This window comes from Osmerus eperlanus, chromosome 11 (assembly GCF_963692335.1).
Source record: "Osmerus eperlanus chromosome 11, fOsmEpe2.1, whole genome shotgun sequence".
NCBI classification, from domain to species: Eukaryota; Metazoa; Chordata; class Actinopteri; order Osmeriformes; family Osmeridae; genus Osmerus; species Osmerus eperlanus.
The window spans coordinates 529,057-555,149 of record NC_085028.1 but is presented as its reverse complement, the minus strand read 5'-3'; the positions used below and the strand labels follow the sequence as shown (position 1 = coordinate 555,149).

Genomic DNA, 26,093 nt, shown 5'->3' with positions numbered 1-26,093 from the left:
ATAAAAGGGGACATGTTTCCGCCCGGTCTCGAACCGGGGACCTTTCGCGTGTGAGGCGAACGTGATAACCACTACACTACGGAAACTTCTTCCTAACCAACAACAGAATCTCACTGCACACCCCCACACACACAAACAAGGACACAGAACGAGGACACGCCTTTATTATGTCAAATGGGCATTTGGGCTCATGAACCAGTTGATATGGTTCTTCAACAAGTCAGCGGGCACTGAGACGGTCTAAGGCAGTGGTTCTCAACCCTTGTCCTCAGGCCAGCATGCTTTAGATCAGTGGTTCTTAACCCTGTCCTCAGGGAACCCCTGTCCTGCATGTTTTTAGAGGTTTCTTGGCTCCAACACACCTGATTCAAATGCATGTTCGTTACAAGGCTTCTAGAGAGCTACATAACGACCCACTTATTTGAATCGGGTGTGTTGGAGCAGGGAAACATCTCAAACATGCAGGGCAGGGCAGGTGGGACCAGGATCGCGAACGACTGGTCTGAAGGTCTCAGAAGTAACAAAGGTCCTTGGCCCATGACATTCATGGTAATCTTGCTGAACGGGATTCTACCGACTGGTAGAAACAACGGAACGGCTTAAAAGGCGAATCCGCACAAGTGGCACTGACTTCCCATTTCAAAGAATAACATGTCAACTCCACTGAATCATGGGACTTCTTGGGACATTGGGACTACATGGGACATTAACTACTCTCGAGAGGATCGCCATTGGACGAAAACCGAGGAAAGATGCAGAAGTTTCCACCCGGTCTCGAACCTGGGACCTTTCGCCTGTTAAGCGAATGTGATAACCGCTACACTACGGAAACTGCCAAATCCTGAAAGACAGAAGCCCAGTGCACACACAAACACGCAAGTAACAAGGAAACAGAACAAGGACACACATTTAAAATCTTGACATGGGCATTTCGACTCATGAACTAGTTGATACTCTTCTTCAGCAAGCTAGCAACAAATGAGATTGTCCAAAGCAACCTTTCCCAATCCTGGACCCCAGGTTTCCCTGCTCTGCATGCGTTAGACCTGATTGGACCCTTACCAAGCTCTACAGAAAACGACGGAGCATGTGGCACCAGGGTACTCCAACAAACTTGTAACTGTCGACAATGCATCAATTATTTACGAGACTGCTGATAAAAGGGGACATGTTTCCGCCCGGTCTCGAACCGGGGACCTTTCGCGTGTGAGGCGAACGTGATAACCACTACACTACGGAAACTTCTTCCTAACCAACAACAGAATCTCACTGCACACCCCCACACACACAAACAAGGACACAGAACGAGGACACGCCTTTATTATGTCAAATGGGCATTTGGGCTCATGAACCAGTTGATATGGTTCTTCAACAAGTCAGCGGGCACTGAGACGGTCTAAGGCAGTGGTTCTCAACCCTTGTCCTCAGGCCAGCATGCTTTAGATCAGTGGTTCTTAACCCTGTCCTCAGGGAACCCCTGTCCTGCATGTTTTTAGAGGTTTCTTGGCTCCAACACACCTGATTCAAATGCATGTTCGTTACAAGGCTTCTAGAGAGCTACATAACGACCCACTTATTTGAATCGGGTGTGTTGGAGCAGGGAAACATCTCAAACATGCAGGGCAGGGCAGGTGGGACCAGGATCGCGAACGACTGGTCTGAAGGTCTCAGAAGTAACAAAGGTCCTTGGCCCATGACATTCATGGTAATCTTGCTGAACGGGATTCTACCGACTGGTAGAAACAACGGAACGGCTTAAAAGGCGAATCCGCACAAGTGGCACTGACTTCCCATTTCAAAGAATAACATGTCAACTCCACTGAATCATGGGACTTCTTGGGACATTGGGACTACATGGGACATTAACTACTCTCGAGAGGATCGCCATTGGACGAAAACCGAGGAAAGATGCAGAAGTTTCCACCCGGTCTCGAACCTGGGACCTTTCGCCTGTTAAGCGAATGTGATAACCGCTACACTACGGAAACTGCCAAATCCTGAAAGACAGAAGCCCAGTGCACACACAAACACGCAAGTAACAAGGAAACAGAACAAGGACACACATTTAAAATCTTGACATGGGCATTTCGACTCATGAACTAGTTGATACTCTTCTTCAGCAAGCTAGCAACAAATGAGATTGTCCAAAGCAACCTTTCCCAATCCTGGACCTCAGGTTTCCCTGCTCTGCATGCGTTAGACCTGATTGGACCCTTACCAAGCTCTACAGAAAACGACGGAGCATGTGGCACCAGGGTACTCCAACAAACTTGTAACTGTCGACAATGCATCAATTATTTACGAGACTGCTGATAAAAGGGGACATGTTTCCGCCCGGTCTCGAACCGGGGACCTTTCGCGTGTGAGGCGAACGTGATAACCACTACACTACGGAAACTTCTTCCTAACCAACAACAGAATCTCACTGCACACCCCCACACACACAAACAAGGACACAGAACGAGGACACGCCTTTATTATGTCAAATGGGCATTTGGGCTCATGAACCAGTTGATATGGTTCTTCAACAAGTCAGCGGGCACTGAGACGGTCTAAGGCAGTGGTTCTCAACCCTTGTCCTCAGGCCAGCATGCTTTAGATCAGTGGTTCTTAACCCTGTCCTCAGGGAACCCCTGTCCTGCATGTTTTTAGAGGTTTCTTGGCTCCAACACACCTGATTCAAATGCATGTTCGTTACAAGGCTTCTAGAGAGCTACATAACGACCCACTTATTTGAATCGGGTGTGTTGGAGCAGGGAAACATCTCAAACATGCAGGGCAGGGCAGGTGGGACCAGGATCGCGAACGACTGGTCTGAAGGTCTCAGAAGTAACAAAGGTCCTTGGCCCATGACATTCATGGTAATCTTGCTGAACGGGATTCTACCGACTGGTAGAAACAACGGAACGGCTTAAAAGGCGAATCCGCACAAGTGGCACTGACTTCCCATTTCAAAGAATAACATGTCAACTCCACTGAATCATGGGACTTCTTGGGACATTGGGACTACATGGGACATTAACTACTCTCGAGAGGATCGCCATTGGACGAAAACCGAGGAAAGATGCAGAAGTTTCCACCCGGTCTCGAACCTGGGACCTTTCGCCTGTTAAGCGAATGTGATAACCGCTACACTACGGAAACTGCCAAATCCTGAAAGACAGAAGCCCAGTGCACACACAAACACGCAAGTAACAAGGAAACAGAACAAGGACACACATTTAAAATCTTGACATGGGCATTTCGACTCATGAACTAGTTGATACTCTTCTTCAGCAAGCTAGCAACAAATGAGATTGTCCAAAGCAACCTTTCCCAATCCTGGACCTCAGGTTTCCCTGCTCTGCATGCGTTAGACCTGATTGGACCCTTACCAAGCTCTACAGAAAACGACGGAGCATGTGGCACCAGGGTACTCCAACAAACTTGTAACTGTCGACAATGCATCAATTATTTACGAGACTGCTGATAAAAGGGGACATGTTTCCGCCCGGTCTCGAACCGGGGACCTTTCGCGTGTGAGGCGAACGTGATAACCACTACACTACGGAAACTTCTTCCTAACCAACAACAGAATCTCACTGCACACCCCCACACACACAAACAAGGACACAGAACGAGGACACGCCTTTATTATGTCAAATGGGCATTTGGGCTCATGAACCAGTTGATATGGTTCTTCAACAAGTCAGCGGGCACTGAGACGGTCTAAGGCAGTGGTTCTCAACCCTTGTCCTCAGGCCAGCATGCTTTAGATCAGTGGTTCTTAACCCTGTCCTCAGGGAACCCCTGTCCTGCATGTTTTTAGAGGTTTCTTGGCTCCAACACACCTGATTCAAATGCATGTTCGTTACAAGGCTTCTAGAGAGCTACATAACGACCCACTTATTTGAATCGGGTGTGTTGGAGCAGGGAAACATCTCAAACATGCAGGGCAGGGCAGGTGGGACCAGGATCGCGAACGACTGGTCTGAAGGTCTCAGAAGTAACAAAGGTCCTTGGCCCATGACATTCATGGTAATCTTGCTGAACGGGATTCTACCGACTGGTAGAAACAACGGAACGGCTTAAAAGGCGAATCCGCACAAGTGGCACTGACTTCCCATTTCAAAGAATAACATGTCAACTCCACTGAATCATGGGACTTCTTGGGACATTGGGACTACATGGGACATTAACTACTCTCGAGAGGATCGCCATTGGACGAAAACCGAGGAAAGATGCAGAAGTTTCCACCCGGTCTCGAACCTGGGACCTTTCGCCTGTTAAGCGAATGTGATAACCGCTACACTACGGAAACTGCCAAATCCTGAAAGACAGAAGCCCAGTGCACACACAAACACGCAAGTAACAAGGAAACAGAACAAGGACACACATTTAAAATCTTGACATGGGCATTTCGACTCATGAACTAGTTGATACTCTTCTTCAGCAAGCTAGCAACAAATGAGATTGTCCAAAGCAACCTTTCCCAATCCTGGACCTCAGGTTTCCCTGCTCTGCATGCGTTAGACCTGATTGGACCCTTACCAAGCTCTACAGAAAACGACGGAGCATGTGGCACCAGGGTACTCCAACAAACTTGTAACTGTCGACAATGCATCAATTATTTACGAGACTGCTGATAAAAGGGGACATGTTTCCGCCCGGTCTCGAACAGGGGACCTTTCGCGTGTGAGGCGAACGTGATAACCACTACACTACGGAAACTTCTTCCTAACCAACAACAGAATCTCACTGCACACCCACACACACACAAACAAGGACACAGAACGAGGACACGCCTTTATCATGTCAAATGGGCATTTGGGCTCATGAACCAGTTGATATGGTTCTTCAACAAGTCAGCGGGCACTGAGACGGTCTAAGGCAGTGGTTCTCAACCCTTGTCCTCAGGCCAGCATGCTTTAGATCAGTGGTTCTTAACCCTGTCCTCAGGGAACCCCTGTCCTGCATGTTTTTAGAGGTTTCTTGGCTCCAACACACCTGATTCAAATGCATGTTCGTTACAAGGCTTCTAGAGAGCTACATAACGACCCACTTATTTGAATCGGGTGTGTTGGAGCAGGGAAACATCTCAAACATGCAGGGCAGGGCAGGTGGGACCAGGATCGCGAACGACTGGTCTGAAGGTCTCAGAAGTAACAAAGGTCCTTGGCCCATGACATTCATGGTAATCTTGCTGAACGGGATTCTACCGACTGGTAGAAACAACGGAACGGCTTAAAAGGCGAATCCGCACAAGTGGCACTGACTTCCCATTTCAAAGAATAACATGTCAACTCCACTGAATCATGGGACTTCTTGGGACATTGGGACTACATGGGACATTAACTACTCTCGAGAGGATCGCCATTGGACGAAAACCGAGGAAAGATGCAGAAGTTTCCACCCGGTCTCGAACCTGGGACCTTTCGCCTGTTAAGCGAATGTGATAACCGCTACACTACGGAAACTGCCAAATCCTGAAAGACAGAAGCCCAGTGCACACACAAACACGCAAGTAACAAGGAAACAGAACAAGGACACACATTTAAAATCTTGACATGGGCATTTCGACTCATGAACTAGTTGATACTCTTCTTCAGCAAGCTAGCAACAAATGAGATTGTCCAAAGCAACCTTTCCCAATCCTGGACCCCAGGTTTCCCTGCTCTGCATGCGTTAGACCTGATTGGACCCTTACCAAGCTCTACAGAAAACGACGGAGCATGTGGCACCAGGGTACTCCAACAAACTTGTAACTGTCGACAATGCATCAATTATTTACGAGACTGCTGATAAAAGGGGACATGTTTCCGCCCGGTCTCGAACCGGGGACCTTTCGCGTGTGAGGCGAACGTGATAACCACTACACTACGGAAACTTCTTCCTAACCAACAACAGAATCTCACTGCACACCCCCACACACACAAACAAGGACACAGAACGAGGACACGCCTTTATTATGTCAAATGGGCATTTGGGCTCATGAACCAGTTGATATGGTTCTTCAACAAGTCAGCGGGCACTGAGACGGTCTAAGGCAGTGGTTCTCAACCCTTGTCCTCAGGCCAGCATGCTTTAGATCAGTGGTTCTTAACCCTGTCCTCAGGGAACCCCTGTCCTGCATGTTTTTAGAGGTTTCTTGGCTCCAACACACCTGATTCAAATGCATGTTCGTTACAAGGCTTCTAGAGAGCTACATAACGACCCACTTATTTGAATCGGGTGTGTTGGAGCAGGGAAACATCTCAAACATGCAGGGCAGGGCAGGTGGGACCAGGATCGCGAACGACTGGTCTGAAGGTCTCAGAAGTAACAAAGGTCCTTGGCCCATGACATTCATGGTAATCTTGCTGAACGGGATTCTACCGACTGGTAGAAACAACGGAACGGCTTAAAAGGCGAATCCGCACAAGTGGCACTGACTTCCCATTTCAAAGAATAACATGTCAACTCCACTGAATCATGGGACTTCTTGGGACATTGGGACTACATGGGACATTAACTACTCTCGAGAGGATCGCCATTGGACGAAAACCGAGGAAAGATGCAGAAGTTTCCACCCGGTCTCGAACCTGGGACCTTTCGCCTGTTAAGCGAATGTGATAACCGCTACACTACGGAAACTGCCAAATCCTGAAAGACAGAAGCCCAGTGCACACACAAACACGCAAGTAACAAGGAAACAGAACAAGGACACACATTTAAAATCTTGACATGGGCATTTCGACTCATGAACTAGTTGATACTCTTCTTCAGCAAGCTAGCAACAAATGAGATTGTCCAAAGCAACCTTTCCCAATCCTGGACCTCAGGTTTCCCTGCTCTGCATGCGTTAGACCTGATTGGACCCTTACCAAGCTCTACAGAAAACGACGGAGCATGTGGCACCAGGGTACTCCAACAAACTTGTAACTGTCGACAATGCATCAATTATTTACGAGACTGCTGATAAAAGGGGACATGTTTCCGCCCGGTCTCGAACAGGGGACCTTTCGCGTGTGAGGCGAACGTGATAACCACTACACTACGGAAACTTCTTCCTAACCAACAACAGAATCTCACTGCACACCCACACACACACAAACAAGGACACAGAACGAGGACACGCCTTTATCATGTCAAATGGGCATTTGGGCTCATGAACCAGTTGATATGGTTCTTAAACAAGTCAGCGGGCACTGAGACGGTCTAAGGCAGTGGTTCTCAACCCTTGTCCTCAGGCCAGCATGCTTTAGATCAGTGGTTCTTAACCCTGTCCTCAGGGAACCCCTGTCCTGCATGTTTTTAGAGGTTTCTTGGCTCCAACACACCTGATTCAAATGCATGTTTGTTACAAGGCTTCTAGAGAGCTACATAACGACCCACTTATTTGAATCGGGTGTGTTGGAGCAGGGAAACATCTCAAACATGCAGGGCAGGGCAGGTGGGACCAGGATCGCGAACGACTGGTCTGAAGGTCTCAGAAGTAACAAAGGTCCTTGGCCCATGACATTCATGGTAATCTTGCTGAACGGGATTCTACCGACTGGTAGAAACAACGGAACGGCTTAAAAGGCGAATCCGCACAAGTGGCACTGACTTCCCATTTCAAAGAATAACATGTCAACTCCACTGAATCATGGGACTTCTTGGGACATTGGGACTACATGGGACATTAACTACTCTCGAGAGGATCGCCATTGGACGAAAACCGAGGAAAGATGCAGAAGTTTCCACCCGGTCTCGAACCTGGGACCTTTCGCCTGTTAAGCGAATGTGATAACCGCTACACTACGGAAACTGCCAAATCCTGAAAGACAGAAGCCCAGTGCACACACAAACACGCAAGTAACAAGGAAACAGAACAAGGACACATATTTAAAATCTTGACATGGGCATTTCGACTCATGAACTAGTTGATACTCTTCTTCAGCAAGCTAGCAACAAATGAGATTGTCCAAAGCAACCTTTCCCAATCCTGGACCTCAGGTTTCCCTGCTCTGCATGCGTTAGACCTGATTGGACCCTTACCAAGCTCTACAGAAAACGACGGAGCATGTGGCACCAGGGTACTCCAACAAACTTGTAACTGTCGACAATGCATCAATTATTTACGAGACTGCTGATAAAAGGGGACATGTTTCCGCCCGGTCTCGAACCGGGGACCTTTCGCGTGTGAGGCGAACGTGATAACCACTACACTACAGAAACTTCTTCCTAACCAACAACAGAATCTCACTGCACACCCCCACACACACAAACAAGGACACAGAACGAGGACACGCCTTTATTATGTCAAATGGGCATTTGGGCTCATGAACCAGTTGATATGGTTCTTCAACAAGTCAGCGGGCACTGAGACGGTCTAAGGCAGTGGTTCTCAACCCTTGTCCTCAGGCCAGCATGCTTTAGATCAGTGGTTCTTAACCCTGTCCTCAGGGAACCCCTGTCCTGCATGTTTTTAGAGGTTTCTTGGCTCCAACACACCTGATTCAAATGCATGTTCGTTACAAGGCTTCTAGAGAGCTACATAACGACCCACTTATTTGAATCGGGTGTGTTGGAGCAGGGAAACATCTCAAACATGCAGGGCAGGGCAGGTGGGACCAGGATCGCGAACGACTGGTCTGAAGGTCTCAGAAGTAACAAAGGTCCTTGGCCCATGACATTCATGGTAATCTTGCTGAACGGGATTCTACCGACTGGTAGAAACAACGGAACGGCTTAAAAGGCGAATCCGCACAAGTGGCACTGACTTCCCATTTCAAAGAATAACATGTCAACTCCACTGAATCATGGGACTTCTTGGGACATTGGGACTACATGGGACATTAACTACTCTCGAGAGGATCGCCATTGGACGAAAACCGAGGAAAGATGCAGAAGTTTCCACCCGGTCTCGAACCTGGGACCTTTCGCCTGTTAAGCGAATGTGATAACCGCTACACTACGGAAACTGCCAAATCCTGAAAGACAGAAGCCCAGTGCACACACAAACACGCAAGTAACAAGGAAACAGAACAAGGACACACATTTAAAATCTTGACATGGGCATTTCGACTCATGAACTAGTTGATACTCTTCTTCAGCAAGCTAGCAACAAATGAGATTGTCCAAAGCAACCTTTCCCAATCCTGGACCTCAGGTTTCCCTGCTCTGCATGCGTTAGACCTGATTGGACCCTTACCAAGCTCTACAGAAAACGACGGAGCATGTGGCACCAGGGTACTCCAACAAACTTGTAACTGTCGACAATGCATCAATTATTTACGAGACTGCTGATAAAAGGGGACATGTTTCCGCCCGGTCTCGAACAGGGGACCTTTCGCGTGTGAGGCGAACGTGATAACCACTACACTACGGAAACTTCTTCCTAACCAACAACAGAATCTCACTGCACACCCACACACACACAAACAAGGACACAGAACGAGGACACGCCTTTATCATGTCAAATGGGCATTTGGGCTCATGAACCAGTTGATATGGTTCTTAAACAAGTCAGCGGGCACTGAGACGGTCTAAGGCAGTGGTTCTCAACCCTTGTCCTCAGGCCAGCATGCTTTAGATCAGTGGTTCTTAACCCTGTCCTCAGGGAACCCCTGTCCTGCATGTTTTTAGAGGTTTCTTGGCTCCAACACACCTGATTCAAATGCATGTTTGTTACAAGGCTTCTAGAGAGCTACATAACGACCCACTTATTTGAATCGGGTGTGTTGGAGCAGGGAAACATCTCAAACATGCAGGGCAGGGCAGGTGGGACCAGGATCGCGAACGACTGGTCTGAAGGTCTCAGAAGTAACAAAGGTCCTTGGCCCATGACATTCATGGTAATCTTGCTGAACGGGATTCTACCGACTGGTAGAAACAACGGAACGGCTTAAAAGGCGAATGCGCACAAGTGGCACCAGGGTAGCTGACTTCCCATTTCAAAGAATGACATGTCAACTCCACTGAATCATGGGACTTCTTGGGACATTGGGACTACATGGGACATTAACTACTCTCGAGAGGATCGCCATTGGACGAAAACCGAGGAAAGATGTAGAAGTTTCCGCCCGGTCTCGAACCGGGGACCTTTCGCGTGTTAAGCGAACGTGATAACCGCTACACTACAGAAACTGCCAACTCCTGAAAGACAGAAGCCCAGTGCACACACAAACACGCAAGTAACAAGGAAACAGAACAAGGAGGACACACATTTAAAATCTTGACATGGGCATTTCGGCTCATGAACTAGTTGATACTCATCTTCAGCAAGCTAGCAACAAATGAGATTGTCCAAAGCAACCTTTCCCAATCCTGGACCTCAGGTTTCCCTGCTCTGCATGCGTTAGACCTGATTGGACCCTTACCAAGCTCTACAGAAAACGACGGAGCATGTGGCACCAGGGTACTCCAACAAACTTGTAACTGTCGACAATGCATCAATTATTTACGAGACTGCTGATAAAAGGGGACTTGTTTCCGCCCGGTCTCGAACAGGGGACCTTTCGCGTGTGAGGCGAACGTGATAACCACTACACTACGGAAACTTCTTCCTAACCAACAACAGAATCTCACTGCACACCCCCACACACACAAACAAGGACACAGAACGAGGACACGCCTTTATTATGTCAAATGGGCATTTGGGCTCATGAACCAGTTGATATGGTTCTTCAACAAGTCAGCGGGCACTGAGACGGTCTAAGGCAGTGGTTCTCAACCCTTGTCCTCAGGCCAGCATGCTTTAGATCAGTGGTTCTTAACCCTGTCCTCAGGGAACCCCTGTCCTGCATGTTTTTAGAGGTTTCTTGGCTCCAACACACCTGATTCAAATGCATGTTCGTTACAAGGCTTCTAGAGAGCTACATAACGACCCACTTATTTGAATCGGGTGTGTTGGAGCAGGGAAACATCTCAAACATGCAGGGCAGGGCAGGTGGGACCAGGATCGCGAACGACTGGTCTGAAGGTCTCAGAAGTAACAAAGGTCCTTGGCCCATGACATTCATGGTAATCTTGCTGAACGGGATTCTACCGACTGGTAGAAACAACGGAACGGCTTAAAAGGCGAATCCGCACAAGTGGCACTGACTTCCCATTTCAAAGAATAACATGTCAACTCCACTGAATCATGGGACTTCTTGGGACATTGGGACTACATGGGACATTAACTACTCTCGAGAGGATCGCCATTGGACGAAAACCGAGGAAAGATGCAGAAGTTTCCACCCGGTCTCGAACCTGGGACCTTTCGCCTGTTAAGCGAATGTGATAACCGCTACACTACGGAAACTGCCAAATCCTGAAAGACAGAAGCCCAGTGCACACACAAACACGCAAGTAACAAGGAAACAGAACAAGGACACACATTTAAAATCTTGACATGGGCATTTCGACTCATGAACTAGTTGATACTCTTCTTCAGCAAGCTAGCAACAAATGAGATTGTCCAAAGCAACCTTTCCCAATCCTGGACCTCAGGTTTCCCTGCTCTGCATGCGTTAGACCTGATTGGACCCTTACCAAGCTCTACAGAAAACGACGGAGCATGTGGCACCAGGGTACTCCAACAAACTTGTAACTGTCGACAATGCATCAATTATTTACGAGACTGCTGATAAAAGGGGACATGTTTCCGCCCGGTCTCGAACCGGGGACCTTTCGCGTGTGAGGCGAACGTGATAACCACTACACTACAGAAACTTCTTCCTAACCAACAACAGAATCTCACTGCACACCCCCACACACACAAACAAGGACACAGAACGAGGACACGCCTTTATTATGTCAAATGGGCATTTGGGCTCATGAACCAGTTGATATGGTTCTTCAACAAGTCAGCGGGCACTGAGACGGTCTAAGGCAGTGGTTCTCAACCCTTGTCCTCAGGCCAGCATGCTTTAGATCAGTGGTTCTTAACCCTGTCCTCAGGGAACCCCTGTCCTGCATGTTTTTAGAGGTTTCTTGGCTCCAACACACCTGATTCAAATGCATGTTCGTTACAAGGCTTCTAGAGAGCTACATAACGACCCACTTATTTGAATCGGGTGTGTTGGAGCAGGGAAACATCTCAAACATGCAGGGCAGGGCAGGTGGGACCAGGATCGCGAACGACTGGTCTGAAGGTCTCAGAAGTAACAAAGGTCCTTGGCCCATGACATTCATGGTAATCTTGCTGAACGGGATTCTACCGACTGGTAGAAACAACGGAACGGCTTAAAAGGCGAATCCGCACAAGTGGCACTGACTTCCCATTTCAAAGAATAACATGTCAACTCCACTGAATCATGGGACTTCTTGGGACATTGGGACTACATGGGACATTAACTACTCTCGAGAGGATCGCCATTGGACGAAAACCGAGGAAAGATGCAGAAGTTTCCACCCGGTCTCGAACCTGGGACCTTTCGCCTGTTAAGCGAATGTGATAACCGCTACACTACGGAAACTGCCAAATCCTGAAAGACAGAAGCCCAGTGCACACACAAACACGCAAGTAACAAGGAAACAGAACAAGGACACACATTTAAAATCTTGACATGGGCATTTCGACTCATGAACTAGTTGATACTCTTCTTCAGCAAGCTAGCAACAAATGAGATTGTCCAAAGCAACCTTTCCCAATCCTGGACCTCAGGTTTCCCTGCTCTGCATGCGTTAGACCTGATTGGACCCTTACCAAGCTCTACAGAAAACGACGGAGCATGTGGCACCAGGGTACTCCAACAAACTTGTAACTGTCGACAATGCATCAATTATTTACGAGACTGCTGATAAAAGGGGACATGTTTCCGCCCGGTCTCGAACCGGGGACCTTTCGCGTGTGAGGCGAACGTGATAACCACTACACTACGGAAACTTCTTCCTAACCAACAACAGAATCTCACTGCACACCCCCACACACACAAACAAGGACACAGAACGAGGACACGCCTTTATTATGTCAAATGGGCATTTGGGCTCATGAACCAGTTGATATGGTTCTTCAACAAGTCAGCGGGCACTGAGACGGTCTAAGGCAGTGGTTCTCAACCCTTGTCCTCAGGCCAGCATGCTTTAGATCAGTGGTTCTTAACCCTGTCCTCAGGGAACCCCTGTCCTGCATGTTTTTAGAGGTTTCTTGGCTCCAACACACCTGATTCAAATGCATGTTCGTTACAAGGCTTCTAGAGAGCTACATAACGACCCACTTATTTGAATCGGGTGTGTTGGAGCAGGGAAACATCTCAAACATGCAGGGCAGGGCAGGTGGGACCAGGATCGCGAACGACTGGTCTGAAGGTCTCAGAAGTAACAAAGGTCCTTGGCCCATGACATTCATGGTAATCTTGCTGAACGGGATTCTACCGACTGGTAGAAACAACGGAACGGCTTAAAAGGCGAATCCGCACAAGTGGCACCAGGGTAGCTGACTTCCCATTTCAAAGAATGACATGTCAACTCCACTGAATCATGGGACTTCTTGGGACATTGGGACTACATGGGACATTAACTACTCTCGAGAGGATCGCCATTGGACGAAAACCGAGGAAAGATGCAGAAGTTTCCACCCGGTCTCGAATCGGGGACCTTTCGCGTGTTAAGCGAACGTGATAACCGCTACACTACGGAAACTGCCAACTCCTGAAAGACAGAAGCCCAGTGCACACACAAACACGCAAGTAACAAGGAAACAGAACAAGGACACACATTTAAAATCTTGACATGGGCATTTCGGCTCATGAACTAGTTGATACTCTTCTTCAGCAAGCTAGCAACAAATGAGATTGTCCAAAGCAACCTTTCCCAATCCTGGACCTCAGGTTTCCCTGCTCTGCATGCGTTAGACCTGATTGGACCCTTACCAAGCTCTACAGAAAACGACGGAGCATGTGGCACCAGGGTACTCCAACAAACTTGTAACTGTCGACAATGCATCAATTATTTACGAGACTGCTGATAAAAGGGGACATGTTTCCGCCCGGTCTCGAACCGGGGACCTTTCGCGTGTGAGGCGAACGTGATAACCACTACACTACGGAAACTTCTTCCTAACCAACAACAGAATCTCACTGCACACCCCCACACACACAAACAAGGACACAGAACGAGGACACGCCTTTATTATGTCAAATGGGCATTTGGGCTCATGAACCAGTTGATATGGTTCTTCAACAAGTCAGCGGGCACTGAGACGGTCTAAGGCAGTGGTTCTCAACCCTTGTCCTCAGGCCAGCATGCTTTAGATCAGTGGTTCTTAACCCTGTCCTCAGGGAACCCCTGTCCTGCATGTTTTTAGAGGTTTCTTGGCTCCAACACACCTGATTCAAATGCATGTTCGTTACAAGGCTTCTAGAGAGCTACATAACGACCCACTTATTTGAATCGGGTGTGTTGGAGCAGGGAAACATCTCAAACATGCAGGGCAGGGCAGGTGGGACCAGGATCGCGAACGACTGGTCTGAAGGTCTCAGAAGTAACAAAGGTCCTTGGCCCATGACATTCATGGTAATCTTGCTGAACGGGATTCTACCGACTGGTAGAAACAACGGAACGGCTTAAAAGGCGAATCCGCACAAGTGGCACTGACTTCCCATTTCAAAGAATAACATGTCAACTCCACTGAATCATGGGACTTCTTGGGACATTGGGACTACATGGGACATTAACTACTCTCGAGAGGATCGCCATTGGACGAAAACCGAGGAAAGATGCAGAAGTTTCCACCCGGTCTCGAACCTGGGACCTTTCGCCTGTTAAGCGAATGTGATAACCGCTACACTACGGAAACTGCCAAATCCTGAAAGACAGAAGCCCAGTGCACACACAAACACGCAAGTAACAAGGAAACAGAACAAGGACACACATTTAAAATCTTGACATGGGCATTTCGACTCATGAACTAGTTGATACTCTTCTTCAGCAAGCTAGCAACAAATGAGATTGTCCAAAGCAACCTTTCCCAATCCTGGACCTCAGGTTTCCCTGCTCTGCATGCGTTAGACCTGATTGGACCCTTACCAAGCTCTACAGAAAACGACGGAGCATGTGGCACCAGGGTACTCCAACAAACTTGTAACTGTCGACAATGCATCAATTATTTACGAGACTGCTGATAAAAGGGGACATGTTTCCCCCCGGTCTCGAACCGGGGACCTTTCGCGTGTGAGGCGAACGTGATAACCACTACACTACGGAAACTTCTTCCTAACCAACAACAGAATCTCACTGCACACCCCCACACACACAAACAAGGACACAGAACGAGGACACGCCTTTATTATGTCAAATGGGCATTTGGGCTCATGAACCAGTTGATATGGTTCTTCAACAAGTCAGCGGGCACTGAGACGGTCTAAGGCAGTGGTTCTCAACCCTTGTCCTCAGGCCAGCATGCTTTAGATCAGTGGTTCTTAACCCTGTCCTCAGGGAACCCCTGTCCTGCATGTTTTTAGAGGTTTCTTGGCTCCAACACACCTGATTCAAATGCATGTTCGTTACAAGGCTTCTAGAGAGCTACATAACGACCCACTTATTTGAATCGGGTGTGTTGGAGCAGGGAAACATCTCAAACATGCAGGGCAGGGCAGGTGGGACCAGGATCGCGAACGACTGGTCTGAAGGTCTCAGAAGTAACAAAGGTCCTTGGCCCATGACATTCATGGTAATCTTGCTGAACGGGATTCTACCGACTGGTAGAAACAACGGAACGGCTTAAAAGGCGAATCCGCACAAGTGGCACTGACTTCCCATTTCAAAGAATAACATGTCAACTCCACTGAATCATGGGACTTCTTGGGACATTGGGACTACATGGGACATTAACTACTCTCGAGAGGATCGCCATTGGACGAAAACCGAGGAAAGATGCAGAAGTTTCCACCCGGTCTCGAACCTGGGACCTTTCGCCTGTTAAGCGAATGTGATAACCGCTACACTACGGAAACTGCCAAATCCTGAAAGACAGAAGCCCAGTGCACACACAAACACGCAAGTAACAAGGAAACAGAACAAGGACACACATTTAAAATCTTGACATGGGCATTTCGACTCATGAACTAGTTGATACTCTTCTTCAGCAAGCTAGCAACAAATGAGATTGTCCAAAGCAACCTTTCCCAATCCTGGACCTCAGGTTTCCCTGCTCTGCATGCGTTAGACCTGATTGGACCCTTACCAAGCTCTACAGAAAACGACGGAGCATGTGGCACCAGGGTACTCCAACAAACTTGTAACTGTCGACAATGCATCAATTATTTACGAGACTGCTGATAAAAGGGGACATGTTTCCCCCCGGTCTCGAACCGGGGACCTTTCGCGTGTGAGGCGAACGTGATAACCACTACACTACGGAAACTTCTTCCTAACCAACAACAGAATCTCACTGCACACCCCCACACACACAAACAAGGACACAGAACGAGGACACGCCTTTATTATGTCAAATGGGCATTTGGGCTCATGAACCAGTTGATATGGTTCTTCAACAAGTCAGCGGGCACTGAGACGGTCTAAGGCAGTGGTTCTCAACCCTTGTCCTCAGGCCAGCATGCTTTAGATCAGTGGTTCTTAACCCTGTCCTCAGGGAACCCCTGTCCTGCATGTTTTTAGAGGTTTCTTGGCTCCAACACACCTGATTCAAATGCATGTTCGTTACAAGGCTTCTAGAGAGCTACATAACGACCCACTTATTTGAATCGGGTGTGTTGGAGCAGGGAAACATCTCAAACATGCAGGGCAGGGCAGGTGGGACCAGGATCGCGAACGACTGGTCTGAAGGTCTCAGAAGTAACAAAGGTCCTTGGCCCATGACATTCATGGTAATCTTGCTGAACGGGATTCTACCGACTGGTAGAAACAACGGAACGGCTTAAAAGGCGAATCCGCACAAGTGGCACTGACTTCCCATTTCAAAGAATAACATGTCAACTCCACTGAATCATGGGACTTCTTGGGACATTGGGACTACATGGGACATTAACTACTCTCGAGAGGATCGCCATTGGACGAAAACCGAGGAAAGATGCAGAAGTTTCCACCCGGTCTCGAACCTGGGACCTTTCGCCTGTTAAGCGAATGTGATAACCGCTAAACTACGGAAACTGCCAAATCCTGAAAGACAGAAGCCCAGTGCACACACAAACACGCAAGTAACAAGGAAACAGAACAAGGACACACATTTAAAATCTTGACATGGGCATTTCGGCTCATGAACTAGTTGATACTCTTCTTCAGCAAGCTAGCAACAAATGAGATTGTCCAAAGCAACCTTTCCCAATCCTGGACCTCAGGTTTCCCTGCTCTGCATGCGTTAGACCTGATTGGACCCTTACCAAGCTCTACAGAAAACGACGGAGCATGTGGCACCAGGGTACTCCAACAAACTTGTAACTGTCGACAATGCATCAATTATTTACGAGACTGCTGATAAAAGGGGACATGTTTCCGCCCGGTCTCGAACCGGGGACCTTTCGCGTGTGAGGCGAACGTGATAACCACTACACTACGGAAACTTCTTCCTAACCAACAACAGAATCTCACTGCACACCCCCACACACACAAACAAGGACACAGAACGAGGACACGCCTTTATTATGTCAAATGGGCATTTGGGCTCATGAACCAGTTGATATGGTTCTTCAACAAGTCAGCGGGCACTGAGACGGTCTAAGGCAGTGGTTCTCAACCCTTGTCCTCAGGCCAGCATGCTTTAGATCAGTGGTTCTTAACCCTGTCCTCAGGGAACCCCTGTCCTGCATGTTTTTAGAGGTTTCTTGGCTCCAACACACCTGATTCAAATGCATGTTCGTTACAAGGCTTCTAGAGAGCTACATAACGACCCACTTATTTGAATCGGGTGTGTTGGAGCAGGGAAACATCTCAAACATGCAGGGCAGGGCAGGTGGGACCAGGATCGCGAACGACTGGTCTGAAGGTCTCAGAAGTAACAAAGGTCCTTGGCCCATGACATTCATGGTAATCTTGCTGAACGGGATTCTACCGACTGGTAGAAACAACGGAACGGCTTAAAAGGCGAATCCGCACAAGTGGCACTGACTTCCCATTTCAAAGAATAACATGTCAACTCCACTGAATCATGGGACTTCTTGGGACATTGGGACTACATGGGACATTAACTACTCTCGAGAGGATCGCCATTGGACGAAAACCGAGGAAAGATGCAGAAGTTTCCACCCGGTCTCGAACCTGGGACCTTTCGCCTGTTAAGCGAATGTGATAACCGCTACACTACGGAAACTGCCAAATCCTGAAAGACAGAAGCCCAGTGCACACACAAACACGCAAGTAACAAGGAAACAGAACAAGGACACACATTTAAAATCTTGACATGGGCATTTCGACTCATGAACTAGTTGATACTCTTCTTCAGCAAGCTAGCAACAAATGAGATTGTCCAAAGCAACCTTTCCCAATCCTGGACCTCAGGTTTCCCTGCTCTGCATGCGTTAGACCTGATTGGACCCTTACCAAGCTCTACAGAAAACGACGGAGCATGTGGCACCAGGGTACTCCAACAAACTTGTAACTGTCGACAATGCATCAATTATTTACGAGACTGCTGATAAAAGGGGACATGTTTCCGCCCGGTCTCGAACCGGGGACCTTTCGCGTGTGAGGCGAACGTGATAACCACTACACTACGGAAACTTCTTCCTAACCAACAACAGAATCTCACTGCACACCCCCACACACACAAACAAGGACACAGAACGAGGACACGCCTTTATTATGTCAAATGGGCATTTGGGCTCATGAACCAGTTGATATGGTTCTTCAACAAGTCAGCGGGCACTGAGACGGTCTAAGGCAGTGGTTCTCAACCCTTGTCCTCAGGCCAGCATGCTTTAGATCAGTGGTTCTTAACCCTGTCCTCAGGGAACCCCTGTCCTGCATGTTTTTAGAGGTTTCTTGGCTCCAACACACCTGATTCAAATGCATGTTCGTTACAAGGCTTTTAGAGAGCTACATAACGACCCACTTATTTGAATCGGGTGTGTTGGAGCAGGGAAACATCTCAAACATGCAGGGCAGGGCAGGTGGGACCAGGATCGCGAACGACTGGTCTGAAGGTCTCAGAAGTAACAAAGGTCCTTGGCCCATGACATTCATGGTAATCTTGCTGAACGGGATTCTACCGACTGGTAGAAACAACGGAACGGCTTAAAAGGCGAATGCGCACAAGTGGCACCAGGGTAGCTGACTTCCCATTTCAAAGAATGACATGTCAACTCCACTGAATCATGGGACTTCTTGGGACATTGGGACTACATGGGACATTAACTACTCTCGAGAGGATCGCCATTGGACGAAAACCGAGGAAAGATGCAGAAGTTTCCACCCGGTCTCGAATCGGGGACCTTTCGCGTGTTAAGCGAACGTGATAACCGCTACACTACGGAAACTGCCAACTCCTGAAAGACAGAAGCCCAGTGCACACACAAACACGCAAGTAACAAGGAAACAGAACAAGGACACACATTTAAAATCTTGACATGGGCATTTCGGCTCATGAACTAGTTGATACTCTTCTTCAGCAAGCTAGCAACAAATGAGATTGTCCAAAGCAACCTTTCCCAATCCTGGACCTCAGGTTTCCCTGCTCTGCATGCGTTAGACCTGATTGGACCCTTACCAAGCTCTACAGAAAACGACGGAGCATGTGGCACCAGGGTACTCCAACAAACTTGTAACTGTCGACAATGCATCAATTATTTACGAGACTGCTGATAAAAGGGGACATGTTTCCGCCCGGTCTCGAACCGGGGACCTTTCGCGTGTGAGGCGAACGTGATAACCACTACACTACAGAAACTTCTTCCTAACCAACAACAGAATCTCACTGCACACCCCCACACACACAAACAAGGACACAGAACGAGGACACGCCTTTATTATGTCAAATGGGCATTTGGGCTCATGAACCAGTTGATATGGTTCTTCAACAAGTCAGCGGGCACTGAGACGGTCTAAGGCAGTGGTTCTCAACCCTTGTCCTCAGGCCAGCATGCTTTAGATCAGTGGTTCTTAACCCTGTCCTCAGGGAACCCCTGTCCTGCATGTTTTTAGAGGTTTCTTGGCTCCAACACACCTGATTCAAATGCATGTTCGTTACAAGGCTTCTAGAGAGCTACATAACGACCCACTTATTTGAATCGGGTGTGTTGGAGCAGGGAAACATCTCAAACATGCAGGGCAGGTGGGACCAGGATCGCGAACGACTGGTCTGAAGGTCTCAGAAGTAACAAAGGTCCTTGGCCCATGACATTCATGGTAATCTTGCTGAACGGGATTCTACCGACTGGTAGAAACAACGGAACGGCTTAAAAGGCGAATCCGCACAAGTGGCACCAGGGTAGCTGACTTCCCATTTCAAAGAATGACATGTCAACTCCACTGAATCATGGGACTTCTTGGGACATTGGGACTACATGGGACATTAACTACTCTCGAGAGGATCGCCATTGGACGAAAACCGAGGAAAGATGCAGAAGTTTCCACCCGGTCTCGAATCGGGGACCTTTCGCGTGTTAAGCGAACGTGATAACCGCTACACTACGGAAACTGCCAACTCCTGAAAGACAGAAGCCCAGTGCACACACAAACACGCAAGTAACAAGGAAACAGAACAAGGACACACATTTAAAATCTTGACATGGGCATTTCGGCTCATGAACTAGTTGATACTCTTCTTCAGCAAGCTAGCAACAAATGAGATTGTCCAAAGCAACCTTTCCCAATCCTGGACCTCAGGTTTCCCTGCTCTGCATGCGTTAGACCTGATTGGACCCTTACCAAGCTCTACAGAAAACGACGGAGCATGTGGCACCAGGGTACTCCAACAAACTTGTAACTGTCGACAATGCATCAATTATTTACGAGACTGCTGATAAAAGGGGACATGTTTCCGCCCGGTCTCGAACCGGGGACCTTTCGCGTGTGAGGCGAACGTGATAACCACTACACTACGGAAACTTCTTCCTAACCAACAACAGAATCTCACTGCACACCCCCACACACACAAACAAGGACACAGAACGAGGACACGCCTTTATTATGTCAAATGGGCATTTGGGCTCATGAACCAGTTGATATGGTTCTTCAACAAGTCAGCGGGCACTGAGACGGTCTAAGGCAGTGGTTCTCAACCCTTGTCCTCAGGCCAGCATGCTTTAGATCAGTGGTTCTTAACCCTGTCCTCAGGGAACCCCTGTCCTGCATGTTTTTAGAGGTTTCTTGGCTCCAACACACCTGATTCAAATGCATGTTCGTTACAAGGCTTCTAGAGAGCTACATAACGACCCACTTATTTGAATCGGGTGTGTTGGAGCAGGGAAACATCTCAAACATGCAGGGCAGGGCAGGTGGGACCAGGATCGCGAACGACTGGTCTGAAGGTCTCAGAAGTAACAAAGGTCCTTGGCCCATGACATTCATGGTAATCTTGCTGAACGGGATTCTACCGACTGGTAGAAACAACGGAACGGCTTAAAAGGCGAATCCGCACAAGTGGCACTGACTTCCCATTTCAAAGAATAACATGTCAACTCCACTGAATCATGGGACTTCTTGGGACATTGGGACTACATGGGACATTAACTACTCTCGAGAGGATCGCCATTGGACGAAAACCGAGGAAAGATGCAGAAGTTTCCACCCGGTCTCGAACCTGGGACCTTTCGCCTGTTAAGCGAATGTGATAACCGCTACACTACGGAAACTGCCAAATCCTGAAAGACAGAAGCCCAGTGCACACACAAACACGCAAGTAACAAGGAAACAGAACAAGGACACACATTTAAAATCTTGACATGGGCATTTCGACTCATGAACTAGTTGATACTCTTCTTCAGCAAGCTAGCAACAAATGAGATTGTCCAAAGCAACCTTTCCCAATCCTGGACCTCAGGTTTCCCTGCTCTGCATGCGTTAGACCTGATTGGACCCTTACCAAGCTCTACAGAAAACGACGGAGCATGTGGCACCAGGGTACTCCAACAAACTTGTAACTGTCGACAATGCATCAATTATTTACGAGACTGCTGATAAAAGGGGACATGTTTCCGCCCGGTCTCGAACCGGGGACCTTTCGCGTGTGAGGCGAACGTGATAACCACTACACTACGGAAACTTCTTCCTAACCAACAACAGAATCTCACTGCACACCCCCACACACACAAACAAGGACACAGAACGAGGACACGCCTTTATTATGTCAAATGGGCATTTGGGCTCATGAACCAGTTGATATGGTTCTTCAACAAGTCAGCGGGCACTGAGACGGTCTAAGGCAGTGGTTCTCAACCCTTGTCCTCAGGCCAGCATGCTTTAGATCAGTGGTTCTTAACCCTGTCCTCAGGGAACCCCTGTCCTGCATGTTTTTAGAGGTTTCTTGGCTCCAACACACCTGATTCAAATGCATGTTCGTTACAAGGCTTCTAGAGAGCTACATAACGACCCACTTATTTGAATCGGGTGTGTTGGAGCAGGGAAACATCTCAAACATGCAGGGCAGGGCAGGTGGGACCAGGATCGCGAACGACTGGTCTGAAGGTCTCAGAAGTAACAAAGGTCCTTGGCCCATGACATTCATGGTAATCTTGCTGAACGGGATTCTACCGACTGGTAGAAACAACGGAACGGCTTAAAAGGCGAATCCGCACAAGTGGCACTGACTTCCCATTTCAAAGAATAACATGTCAACTCCACTGAATCATGGGACTTCTTGGGACATTGGGACTACATGGGACATTAACTACTCTCGAGAGGATCGCCATTGGACGAAAACCGAGGAAAGATGCAGAAGTTTCCACCCGGTCTCGAACCTGGGACCTTTCGCCTGTTAAGCGAATGTGATAACCGCTACACTACGGAAACTGCCAAATCCTGAAAGACAGAAGCCCAGTGCACACACAAACACGCAAGTAACAAGGAAACAGAACAAGGACACACATTTAAAATCTTGACATGGGCATTTCGACTCATGAACTAGTTGATACTCTTCTTCAGCAAGCTAGCAACAAATGAGATTGTCCAAAGCAACCTTTCCCAATCCTGGACCTCAGGTTTCCCTGCTCTGCATGCGTTAGACCTGATTGGACCCTTACCAAGCTCTACAGAAAACGACGGAGCATGTGGCACCAGGGTACTCCAACAAACTTGTAACTGTCGACAATGCATCAATTATTTACGAGACTGCTGATAAAAGGGGACATGTTTCCCCCCGGTCTCGAACCGGGGACCTTTCGCGTGTGAGGCGAACGTGATAACCACTACACTACGGAAACTTCTTCCTAACCAACAACAGAATCTCACTGCACACCCCCACACACACAAACAAGGACACAGAACGAGGACACGCCTTTATTATGTCAAATGGGCATTTGGGCTCATGAACCAGTTGATATGGTTCTTCAACAAGTCAGCGGGCACTGAGACGGTCTAAGGCAGTGGTTCTCAACCCTTGTCCTCAGGCCAGCATGCTTTAGATCAGTGGTTCTTAACCCTGTCCTCAGGGAACCCCTGTCCTGCATGTTTTTAGAGGTTTCTTGGCTCCAACACACCTGATTCAAATGCATGTTCGTTACAAGGCTTTTAGAGAGCTACATAACGACCCACTTATTTGAATCGGGTGTGTTGGAGCAGGGAAACATCTCAAACATGCAGGGCAGGGCAGGTGGGACCAGGATCGCGAACGACTGGTCTGAAGGTCTCAGAAGTAACAAAGGTCCTTGGCCCATGACATTCATGGTAATCTTGCTGAACGGGATTCTACCGACTGGTAGAAACAACGGAACGGCTTAAAAGGCGAATGCGCACAAGTGGCACCAGGGTAGCTGACTTCCCATTTCAAAGAATGACATGTCAACTCCACTGAATCATGGGACTTCTTGGGACATTGGGACTACATGGGACATTAACTACTCTCGAGAGGATCGCCATTGGACGAAAACCGAGGAAAGATGCAGAAGTTTCCACCCGGTCTCGAATCGGGGACCTTTCGCGTGTTAAGCGAACGTGATAACCGCTACACTACGGAAACTGCCAACTCCTGAAAGACAGAAGCCCAGTGCACACACAAACACGCAAGTAACAAGGAAACAGAACAAGGACACACATTTAAAATCTTGACATGGGCATTTCGGCTCATGAACTAGTTGATACTCTTCTTCAGCAAGCTAGCAACAAATGAGATTGTCCAAAGCAACCTTTCCCAATCCTGGACCTCAGGTTTCCCTGCTCTGCATGCGTTAGACCTGATTGGACCCTTACCAAGCTCTACAGAAAACGACGGAGCATGTGGCACCAGGGTACTCCAACAAACTTGTAACTGTCGACAATGCATCAATTATTTACGAGACTGCTGATAAAAGGGGACATGTTTCCGCCCGGTCTCGAACCGGGGACCTTTCGCGTGTGAGGCGAACGTGATAACCACTACACTACAGAAACTTCTTCCTAACCAACAACAGAATCTCACTGCACACCCCCACACACACAAACAAGGACACAGAACGAGGACACGCCTTTATTATGTCAAATGGGCATTTGGGCTCATGAACCAGTTGATATGGTTCTTCAACAAGTCAGCGGGCACTGAGACGGTCTAAGGCAGTGGTTCTCAACCCTTGTCCTCAGGCCAGCATGCTTTAGATCAGTGGTTCTTAACCCTGTCCTCAGGGAACCCCTGTCCTGCATGTTTTTAGAGGTTTCTTGGCTCCAACACACCTGATTCAAATGCATGTTCGTTACAAGGCTTCTAGAGAGCTACATAACGACCCACTTATTTGAATCGGGTGTGTTGGAGCAGGGAAACATCTCAAACATGCAGGGCAGGGCAGGTGGGACCAGGATCGCGAACGACTGGTCTGAAGGTCTCAGAAGTAACAAAGGTCCTTGGCCCATGACATTCATGGTAATCTTGCTGAACGGGATTCTACCGACTGGTAGAAACAACGGAACGGCTTAAAAGGCGAATCCGCACAAGTGGCACCAGGGTAGCTGACTTCCCATTTCAAAGAATGACATGTCAACTCCACTGAATCATGGGACTTCTTGGGACATTGGGACTACATGGGACATTAACTACTCTCGAGAGGATCGCCATTGGACGAAAACCGAGGAAAGATGCAGAAGTTTCCACCCGGTCTCGAACCTGGGACCTTTCGCCTGTTAAGCGAATGTGATAACCGCTACACTACGGAAACTGCCAAATCCTGAAAGACAGAAGCCCAGTGCACACACAAACACGCAAGTAACAAGGAAACAGAACAAGGACACACATTTAAAATCTTGACATGGGCATTTCGACTCATGAACTAGTTGATACTCTTCTTCAGCAAGCTAGCAACAAATGAGATTGTCCAAAGCAACATTTCCCAATCCTGGACCTCAGGTTTCCCTGCTCTGCATGCGTTAGACCTGATTGGACCCTTACCAAGCTCTACAGAAAACGACGGAGCATGTGGCACCAGGGTACTCCAACAAACTTGTAACTGTCGACAATGCATCAATTATTTACGAGACTGCTGATAAAAGGGGACATGTTTCCGCCCGGTCTCGAACCGGGGACCTTTCGCGTGTGAGGCGAACGTGATAACCACTACACTACGGAAACTTCTTCCTAACCAACAACAGAATCTCACTGCACACCCCCACACACACAAACAAGGACACAGAACGAGGACACGCCTTTATTATGTCAAATGGGCATTTGGGCTCATGAACCAGTTGATATGGTTCTTCAACAAGTCAGCGGGCACTGAGACGGTCTAAGGCAGTGGTTCTCAACCCTTGTCCTCAGGCCAGCATGCTTTAGATCAGTGGTTCTTAACCCTGTCCTCAGGGAACCCCTGTCCTGCATGTTTTTAGAGGTTTCTTGGCTCCAACACACCTGATTCAAATGCATGTTCGTTACAAGGCTTCTAGAGAGCTACATAACGACCCACTTATTTGAATCGGGTGTGTTGGAGCAGGGAAACATCTCAAACATGCAGGGCAGGGCAGGTGGGACCAGGATCGCGAACGACTGGTCTGAAGGTCTCAGAAGTAACAAAGGTCCTTGGCCCATGACATTCATGGTAATCTTGCTGAACGGGATTCTACCGACTGGTAGAAACAACGGAACGGCTTAAAAGGCG

The 26,093-nt window shown here is 48.2% G+C and overlaps 1 protein-coding gene and 44 non-coding genes across 45 annotated transcripts in view; 1 reads left to right on the top strand and 44 right to left on the bottom strand.

Moving 5' to 3' along the window:
- LOC134029308 (uncharacterized) overlaps nt 1-26,093 on the top strand; it is a 69,207-nt gene that overhangs the window by 6,945 nt on the left and 36,169 nt on the right. The window lies entirely within an intron of this gene.
- Nucleotides 14-86, bottom strand: trnav-cac (transfer RNA valine (anticodon CAC)). Its single transcript has one exon. It is a non-coding gene; the product is annotated as a tRNA-Val (tRNA).
- trnav-aac (transfer RNA valine (anticodon AAC)) lies at nt 760-832 on the bottom strand. Its single transcript has one exon. It is a non-coding gene; the product is annotated as a tRNA-Val (tRNA).
- trnav-cac (transfer RNA valine (anticodon CAC)) lies at nt 1,170-1,242 on the bottom strand. Its single transcript has one exon. It is a non-coding gene; the product is annotated as a tRNA-Val (tRNA).
- trnav-aac (transfer RNA valine (anticodon AAC)) lies at nt 1,916-1,988 on the bottom strand. Its single transcript has one exon. It is a non-coding gene; the product is annotated as a tRNA-Val (tRNA).
- On the bottom strand, nt 2,326-2,398 carry trnav-cac (transfer RNA valine (anticodon CAC)). Its single transcript has one exon. It is a non-coding gene; the product is annotated as a tRNA-Val (tRNA).
- On the bottom strand, nt 3,072-3,144 carry trnav-aac (transfer RNA valine (anticodon AAC)). The gene has a single exon. It is a non-coding gene; the product is annotated as a tRNA-Val (tRNA).
- Nucleotides 3,482-3,554, bottom strand: trnav-cac (transfer RNA valine (anticodon CAC)). Its single transcript has one exon. It is a non-coding gene; the product is annotated as a tRNA-Val (tRNA).
- trnav-aac (transfer RNA valine (anticodon AAC)) lies at nt 4,228-4,300 on the bottom strand. The gene has a single exon. It is a non-coding gene; the product is annotated as a tRNA-Val (tRNA).
- Nucleotides 4,638-4,710, bottom strand: trnav-cac (transfer RNA valine (anticodon CAC)). Its single transcript has one exon. It is a non-coding gene; the product is annotated as a tRNA-Val (tRNA).
- Nucleotides 5,384-5,456, bottom strand: trnav-aac (transfer RNA valine (anticodon AAC)). The gene has a single exon. It is a non-coding gene; the product is annotated as a tRNA-Val (tRNA).
- On the bottom strand, nt 5,794-5,866 carry trnav-cac (transfer RNA valine (anticodon CAC)). Its single transcript has one exon. It is a non-coding gene; the product is annotated as a tRNA-Val (tRNA).
- trnav-aac (transfer RNA valine (anticodon AAC)) lies at nt 6,540-6,612 on the bottom strand. The gene has a single exon. It is a non-coding gene; the product is annotated as a tRNA-Val (tRNA).
- Nucleotides 6,950-7,022, bottom strand: trnav-cac (transfer RNA valine (anticodon CAC)). The gene has a single exon. It is a non-coding gene; the product is annotated as a tRNA-Val (tRNA).
- trnav-aac (transfer RNA valine (anticodon AAC)) lies at nt 7,696-7,768 on the bottom strand. Its single transcript has one exon. It is a non-coding gene; the product is annotated as a tRNA-Val (tRNA).
- On the bottom strand, nt 8,106-8,178 carry trnav-cac (transfer RNA valine (anticodon CAC)). The gene has a single exon. It is a non-coding gene; the product is annotated as a tRNA-Val (tRNA).
- trnav-aac (transfer RNA valine (anticodon AAC)) lies at nt 8,852-8,924 on the bottom strand. Its single transcript has one exon. It is a non-coding gene; the product is annotated as a tRNA-Val (tRNA).
- On the bottom strand, nt 9,262-9,334 carry trnav-cac (transfer RNA valine (anticodon CAC)). The gene has a single exon. It is a non-coding gene; the product is annotated as a tRNA-Val (tRNA).
- On the bottom strand, nt 10,017-10,089 carry trnav-aac (transfer RNA valine (anticodon AAC)). The gene has a single exon. It is a non-coding gene; the product is annotated as a tRNA-Val (tRNA).
- Nucleotides 10,430-10,502, bottom strand: trnav-cac (transfer RNA valine (anticodon CAC)). The gene has a single exon. It is a non-coding gene; the product is annotated as a tRNA-Val (tRNA).
- Nucleotides 11,176-11,248, bottom strand: trnav-aac (transfer RNA valine (anticodon AAC)). Its single transcript has one exon. It is a non-coding gene; the product is annotated as a tRNA-Val (tRNA).
- Nucleotides 11,586-11,658, bottom strand: trnav-cac (transfer RNA valine (anticodon CAC)). Its single transcript has one exon. It is a non-coding gene; the product is annotated as a tRNA-Val (tRNA).
- Nucleotides 12,332-12,404, bottom strand: trnav-aac (transfer RNA valine (anticodon AAC)). Its single transcript has one exon. It is a non-coding gene; the product is annotated as a tRNA-Val (tRNA).
- Nucleotides 12,742-12,814, bottom strand: trnav-cac (transfer RNA valine (anticodon CAC)). Its single transcript has one exon. It is a non-coding gene; the product is annotated as a tRNA-Val (tRNA).
- On the bottom strand, nt 13,497-13,569 carry trnav-aac (transfer RNA valine (anticodon AAC)). Its single transcript has one exon. It is a non-coding gene; the product is annotated as a tRNA-Val (tRNA).
- Nucleotides 13,907-13,979, bottom strand: trnav-cac (transfer RNA valine (anticodon CAC)). Its single transcript has one exon. It is a non-coding gene; the product is annotated as a tRNA-Val (tRNA).
- On the bottom strand, nt 14,653-14,725 carry trnav-aac (transfer RNA valine (anticodon AAC)). Its single transcript has one exon. It is a non-coding gene; the product is annotated as a tRNA-Val (tRNA).
- trnav-cac (transfer RNA valine (anticodon CAC)) lies at nt 15,063-15,135 on the bottom strand. Its single transcript has one exon. It is a non-coding gene; the product is annotated as a tRNA-Val (tRNA).
- Nucleotides 15,809-15,881, bottom strand: trnav-aac (transfer RNA valine (anticodon AAC)). Its single transcript has one exon. It is a non-coding gene; the product is annotated as a tRNA-Val (tRNA).
- On the bottom strand, nt 16,219-16,291 carry trnav-cac (transfer RNA valine (anticodon CAC)). Its single transcript has one exon. It is a non-coding gene; the product is annotated as a tRNA-Val (tRNA).
- On the bottom strand, nt 17,375-17,447 carry trnav-cac (transfer RNA valine (anticodon CAC)). The gene has a single exon. It is a non-coding gene; the product is annotated as a tRNA-Val (tRNA).
- On the bottom strand, nt 18,121-18,193 carry trnav-aac (transfer RNA valine (anticodon AAC)). Its single transcript has one exon. It is a non-coding gene; the product is annotated as a tRNA-Val (tRNA).
- Nucleotides 18,531-18,603, bottom strand: trnav-cac (transfer RNA valine (anticodon CAC)). Its single transcript has one exon. It is a non-coding gene; the product is annotated as a tRNA-Val (tRNA).
- Nucleotides 19,286-19,358, bottom strand: trnav-aac (transfer RNA valine (anticodon AAC)). Its single transcript has one exon. It is a non-coding gene; the product is annotated as a tRNA-Val (tRNA).
- Nucleotides 19,696-19,768, bottom strand: trnav-cac (transfer RNA valine (anticodon CAC)). The gene has a single exon. It is a non-coding gene; the product is annotated as a tRNA-Val (tRNA).
- On the bottom strand, nt 20,446-20,518 carry trnav-aac (transfer RNA valine (anticodon AAC)). The gene has a single exon. It is a non-coding gene; the product is annotated as a tRNA-Val (tRNA).
- trnav-cac (transfer RNA valine (anticodon CAC)) lies at nt 20,856-20,928 on the bottom strand. The gene has a single exon. It is a non-coding gene; the product is annotated as a tRNA-Val (tRNA).
- On the bottom strand, nt 21,602-21,674 carry trnav-aac (transfer RNA valine (anticodon AAC)). The gene has a single exon. It is a non-coding gene; the product is annotated as a tRNA-Val (tRNA).
- trnav-cac (transfer RNA valine (anticodon CAC)) lies at nt 22,012-22,084 on the bottom strand. The gene has a single exon. It is a non-coding gene; the product is annotated as a tRNA-Val (tRNA).
- Nucleotides 22,758-22,830, bottom strand: trnav-aac (transfer RNA valine (anticodon AAC)). Its single transcript has one exon. It is a non-coding gene; the product is annotated as a tRNA-Val (tRNA).
- On the bottom strand, nt 23,168-23,240 carry trnav-cac (transfer RNA valine (anticodon CAC)). The gene has a single exon. It is a non-coding gene; the product is annotated as a tRNA-Val (tRNA).
- On the bottom strand, nt 23,923-23,995 carry trnav-aac (transfer RNA valine (anticodon AAC)). Its single transcript has one exon. It is a non-coding gene; the product is annotated as a tRNA-Val (tRNA).
- On the bottom strand, nt 24,333-24,405 carry trnav-cac (transfer RNA valine (anticodon CAC)). The gene has a single exon. It is a non-coding gene; the product is annotated as a tRNA-Val (tRNA).
- Nucleotides 25,088-25,160, bottom strand: trnav-aac (transfer RNA valine (anticodon AAC)). The gene has a single exon. It is a non-coding gene; the product is annotated as a tRNA-Val (tRNA).
- trnav-cac (transfer RNA valine (anticodon CAC)) lies at nt 25,498-25,570 on the bottom strand. Its single transcript has one exon. It is a non-coding gene; the product is annotated as a tRNA-Val (tRNA).